The sequence below is a fragment of the Ochlerotatus camptorhynchus genome, unplaced genomic scaffold (assembly GCF_037179485.1).
Source record: "Ochlerotatus camptorhynchus isolate MF236.1 unplaced genomic scaffold, CSIRO-AGI_Acam_v1.1 ptg000626l, whole genome shotgun sequence".
NCBI lineage: Eukaryota > Metazoa > Arthropoda > Insecta > Diptera > Culicidae > Ochlerotatus > Ochlerotatus camptorhynchus.
The window spans coordinates 891,312-897,471 of record NW_027041105.1 but is presented as its reverse complement, the minus strand read 5'-3'; the positions used below and the strand labels follow the sequence as shown (position 1 = coordinate 897,471).

The window sequence follows — 6,160 nt, the reverse complement described above, 5'->3', positions numbered from 1 at the left end:
GTTACCCAAAGACAGCATCGTCAGAGAAAAGTGGGTTCAATTCTGTCGGCTTCCTCCGGATGAAAACATGACGGAAAACTCTCTATTATGAAGCGTAAGTGATCTACCATATTTGTACTATGTTTTAGTAATTGTTGTGGATTTGTTTGACGGTTTGATTGGAGTTTTGGTTTCAGTCATCGCGAGTCTATTATTTAACATCGTCTCTGCTCTTGACCAGCTCTGATGGAGGATGTATTTCTTTATCTTTTAATATTACTGGTTTGCGTGGGGGAATTTTAATTTATGGCTAATTACTTGATAGATTATCAATACTTATGATGTTTGAATAAGTTTTGAAACTTAAATTACTCAGACTGCTATTCGTTGAGCACCTCTCTCATGTGCTAAATTATGTAAGCATCTTACTTTCTGTGAATCAACTCTCGCCATTTGCAACAATACTTCCCTGTAGATCACGTCGTGTTGATGATACCCAAACAAAATAATTCAATCGTACCATACCATGTAAATATCAGCCCCGAGATCCCATCAAACTTTGCGCCACAATGGAATAACGCTCAGCGAAACGGACGCCATAATAAAGTTGATTTACACTGACAGATGCTCTATATAGGAACAGGTATGATAAACGAACCTTCGACCAGCCAGCGATATCGCTTTACTCGGCACATCTTGGGTGCATGATCGATCTCTTGTCTTACTTTGCTTATTTATTCCCATGCCATTTCCAAAGTCCACGTTGCGATTAAACCTGTGCCGCCACCATGCCACCAACATCGCCGCTTGATGTAAACAAACAACACAACCGCAACTTCTCGAACGTGACGTGTACATGACAGCACGTGGTTGCTCGCCTACTTGAATGGTCGAAATCATACCGCCTGTCTGACGGACTGCTGCCTGCTGAGTGAAGGGTGAAATTTGATGTTCGATCGCCACCTCAGATTTATTGTTATAAATGCATGAAACAATGAAACCAAAGAGCGAATCGTTCGTTTACCGTTGATTTTTAATATTTGTTGAGAAGCGGAATATGGAAGTCCAAATCAAAATAAACAACTGAAGATCGAGAGTGTAAAGCAACACCGTCGCGTCGACCGACTGGTAAAAGAAGTTTTTTGTTGCTTAGTCTACACCGTTCCATGAGATTGAATCATCACATAAAGTTGATAAATACTGCGAACTAGCTGGTCGAGAACGTGACTTTTGGTAAAGGTGGTGATTTCCTGTTTGCTGTTGTGTGAGAATTAAATTTAATAAGCCAAACCAATTTGTCGTGTAAGTTTCTGCTATGAGAAGTCATAAAAAATAGCCCCTTCCGTGACAATGCACCACTTGAGTGCATTGCCGTGACCAGGATTCGAACCTGGGTTACTACGGCCACAACGTAGGGTCCTAACCACTAGACGATCACGGCTATCAGGGGACATGAAAGCATTTCTTCCTACAATGATCCAATTTACCGGCTGCAAACTAGAACACTATCACTGAACTTCGACCTGAGAAAATCCGGCGCCATCCAAATGTCCACCGAGCGCTGCCATTCACTAGCGACCGACCAACAGCAGAGCAGCACATGAGCGACGATTAATTCAGCTATCCCAAGAATTGGAAGCATCGCCAAAAACACGTCGTCGCGATACCGGCCAACAGCCAGCAGACGTGGCGTCGGTCAAAGGAGAAAGTGAATTTTTTCCACTCCTCTCTCATTGCCTTTCATCTCGAAAGATTTGAACAGTTCTCAACGATGGGCGTCTTGGCTTTCTTCTTGCTGGTGGTGTACCTTGTGCAGAGTGGCGCAACAATTAACATTTTAGTTCAAAGTCGACGCCAGTGTACGGTCCAAGTTTCATGTTGAAAATAAAATAGTGAAAGTATAGTAGAAATTAAAGAGGGGCTATGATAAGAGAGGAGCGGACTAGCTGGTTTTGAACCAAATGAGCTGCCAATACCAGGGTCAATTGAGCAGATTGAATAAATCGACCTGAGTTCAATCGATGTTGTCCATTTGTCAACTAGTCACTTCCAACTTAGTTTACTCATTTTTGAGTAGCTTCGCTTTTGACCGATATGAGTGGATCCTACTCAAATTTTGGTTGTTTAGAAATAGGGTGTATCTTGATTGCATTGGCAGGTAGTTTGATTTGAATCCGCTCCTCTCTTATCCTAGACCCTCTCTAGTCCCTAGTAGAAATGAATGGCAGCGTATGGGAAATTTTTGACTTGTTTGAAACATCACCAATGTATCCAAGCAGTCGTGGCCGAGCGGTTAAGGCGTCTGACTAGAAATCAGATTCCCTCTGGGAGCGTAGGTTCGAATCCTACCGACTGCGAAAGATTTTTTTTTCACCGTTCCAATTTTCCAATAACCTCGTCCACACAGCATCAAAACAATGTGAAAGAATTTGTAGCACACAGGTGGCGCCGCTTGTCTCATGCGTATTCGAAACCGTTTCACCTTAATCTCGATTCGCTGAGTTTTTGTCTCTCACATCTGCTATTTACGAGACGGTGAAATGTGTTTTGGCAAAAGACCTACCATCGAATCTGCGCCAGTCGTCGTGGTCGTCGTCGTCGTCGGACGGAAGGATGAAATGGTAGAGAGATAGCGCACCATAAGGAATGTGAATTATTTTCATCGGTGTCTCACCTCTTTACCTCGAATTGTCACCGCGCGCTGCTGCCAGTGCTGGTGGGTGCGCTTTTCTCTACTTGGCGCGGAAATCCGAGGGACAATCGGTGGAAATCGGAGGGAGTGCAAAAGTACCTAAAGTGACAGAGTGAGAAACGAGTTGGCAACTGTACAAAAGCCGTTTAATTCAATCTTTTTTGCTACGGTTGGCTTGATTCGGTTGATTTTGGATGCTTTGATCTGCTAGTTTTTTTTATATATTTAAATAAAGAAAGAGTTGTGAACGTGTATTTCAGCATGTGACATTTATGCTCAAAAGCTCAGCAGTTAAATAAATTTGGTAATCCATTTTCGTTGCATGGCATGCTTGTCTGTAAAATGCAGAATGTTCAAAAAGTCTGTTTTAAAATAGTTGAGAGAACAATTTAATTTTTATAAAAAAAAAATTCAAAAGGCGTAAACTAGTTTGGCATTACTATTACCCAGAAGGGGGCACAGCTAGCCGAAAACTTGGTTTCGATAGTCGTTAAACAAAAAATTCACTAGTTTACAAAATAAATCAAAAGTGATGAACTTTATTACTCGACTATTGTTCCAATGTGAAATTTGACGTTGATTCCAAAAATGCAGTCAGAAAAAATAAAAGTAGAACTGTTTTCGAGATATGGCTTAAAGTTGATTTTGTTATAAATTAACAAAAACACATTTTAAGTTTAACACATTTTTTTGCAAAAACTGTTCTACTTTTATTTTTCCTGACTGCATTTTTGGAATCAGCGTAAAATATCTATGGCTTGTGTGCTCCAATTTCAATATATTTTATTCATAAAATGAAACAATATTAAATTTTATAAACATTAAGACATTGTAGGAGAAATAGTTCCGACGCTATAAATAAATTATTTTTTATTTTATTTTTCAAATCCATTTAAAAATATCATACTTAACATATGATTAATACCAAAATAAAATAAACAAAAAATAATTTCAAACATTGAGCTAGAAGACAATGAAGAAACGAAGAAAATACGCACTTAATTGTAAAAATCGGTTGAAAAATGAGGAAGTATTGCTGGTTTGAAGAAATTTTATTAAAAAACTTAAAAATGTTTCAAATTTAGGTTTCGTTGTTTATGCGCCGAAACCAACAGTAATCATCCAGCATTGAGTCGTCCCAAAAGCCCTGATAAAGTCCTTCTATTTGCTTTATTTGTTGGTGGAATCGTTCACCGTGCTCATCACTTTCGTCACCAAGATTCGGTGGGAAGAAATCCAAATGTGAGTAGAGGAAATGGATTTTCAACGACATGTTCACACCTTTATTCATGAAGAGCATGGAGCTATACACTGAGTACATGAAAACATTACTATTTAAAAAGTTGTTGTTAGATTTAATATTACCTACTTTTCTATAGTTTTTCAGTACAATCCCGACATTTATTTATTTTGACGTAGGATTACGTCTTTCGGCAACATATTGGGGGTGCAATTTCAAAAAAAACCAAAATCGACCGCGGGACGAAAATAGGTCAGGTTTTGACCACATATACCACTATCAATAGCAGATGAATTTTAATTCTAAACAAGCCAAAGAATTGGGAATTTATCTACCAATCTGCTAAATTGAACACTTTATTAATTACACTATTGAAAAATACACAAATGTCCAACTGTTGGAATGGTGATCAAAATTATCACCGGTTACCTGCAAACAGCGCATTCCCTAACACAGATTTAAAAATCGAATTCGATCCTGCCTCACTAAACGGTGCTCATTTAATCACCGTGTGTGGTGGTGTCCGGTCGTCAACGTCAGCAGCAGCAGCAGCAGCAGTGATTAGCGTGTGGCGTACCCCACGAAAGGCAGCCTGCAAGCAGTGAGCTGCAGAGCCCACATGAGCACCCATAGAAGGAGGAAGAAGCCGCTGGATCGAAATCAGTTTCCTCGTGACAATATTACAAACAGTTAACAGCTCGCCAACCACACCCCAATAGCTCAGCATTACTCAACCATCACGACTAAACGGTCCTTTTCAGGACCACCACAAATTTGTTAAAGAGTATGTTTTGGATATTGTAAAGATTATCAATCGGATGTCAGTTCCCGCAAGCAGCTAACTATCAAAGCTCAACCTGGTCTATAGAATGTGTGGAATTGTAGGCCTGAATGTATTGGTGCAATTCGTTTTTCACTAGGTTTTCATTTCGATTCGCACGATTCGTTTACTCAGTCACCCTTGTAGTGGCGTCATAATGTTTGTTTCGATCGGCATAGGAAATTAATATGAATTATAGAATTTGTGTATGTTACCAAAATGTTTGAATGGTCTGCCACTAAATGTTGAGATAATTAATAGATTATTGAATATCACACTGTGTATACCATAAAAAAGCAGTCTGTTTGTGAGTTCCATATAACATACAGCTCGCCAGCCTTATCCGTGTTGAACATCCTAATATATCAGCATTACTCAACCATCACGAGAAAACGGTCCTTTTCAGGACCATCATAAATATGGTAAAGAGTATTTTTTTTACGTAGGATTACGTCTTTGGGCAACATATTGGGGGTCCAATTTCAGAAAATCAAATTCGACCGCATTACGAAAAGAGGTCAGGTGTTGATTACATACATATAACTTTGTCAATAGCAGATGGATTTAAATTCTAAACAAGCCAAACGATTGGAAATTTAGCTGGCAAATTGCTACAATGGACACATTATTAATTTTCAATAAGTCACTATTCAAAAATACACAATGTCCACCTGTTGCAATGGTGATAAAAATTATCACCGATTACCTGCAAACAGCGCATTCCTTAACACAGATTTAAAAATCGAATTCGATCCTGCCTCACTAAACGGTGCTCATTTAATCACCGTGTGTGGTGGTGTCCGGTCGGCGGTGTCCGCAGCAGCACCATCAGTAGCAGCAGTGCTTTCGGCGTGTGGCGTTGAACATCGTTATCCTGTACACCACGAAAGGCATCCTGAAAGCAGCGAGCATCCATAGAAGGAAGACGAAGCCGCACCGCGATCGAAATCAGTTTCCTCGTGAGAAGCTGTGGGTCATCAATGCCTAGCGCCGTCAACCTTGCTCCAAACAATTAAGAGATCGCCAGCCTCATCCGTGTTGAACACCTTAATAGCTCAGCATTACTCAACCATCACGACTAAACGGTCCTTTTCAGGACTAGCACAAAATTGTTAAAGAGTATTATTTGGACATTTGTCGAGGTCATCAGTTCCCGCAACCAGCTAGCTATCAAGGCTCAACCTGTCTATATAAGGTGTGGAATTGTAGGCCTGATTGTATTGGTGAGATTAATCATATCGTCCGGCCATTTGCCAGAGACGGAGCTGTTCCGCTGGTAGGAAGTTATAAAAATCCACATATAGAATTTGAAAGAAGTGGAAATAATTCGCTTTAGGTACATATTCAGGTAAAAAGTGAACGACAAGTTAAATTTATTAGTCAGGGACAATCATTTGTTTTCCCGGAAAATACTGTTTAATATAAATGA

The 6,160-nt window shown here is 39.7% G+C and overlaps 2 non-coding genes across 2 annotated transcripts; one reads left to right on the top strand and one right to left on the bottom strand.

Annotated features, from left to right (window-relative positions):
• Positions 1-1,348: 1,348 nt before the first annotated feature.
• TRNAH-GUG (transfer RNA histidin (anticodon GUG)) lies at positions 1,349-1,420 on the bottom strand. The gene has a single exon. It is a non-coding gene; the product is annotated as a tRNA-His (tRNA).
• An 834-nt stretch (positions 1,421-2,254) lies between these two features.
• On the top strand, positions 2,255-2,336 carry TRNAS-AGA (transfer RNA serine (anticodon AGA)). The gene has a single exon. It is a non-coding gene; the product is annotated as a tRNA-Ser (tRNA).
• Positions 2,337-6,160: the final 3,824 nt, after the last annotated feature.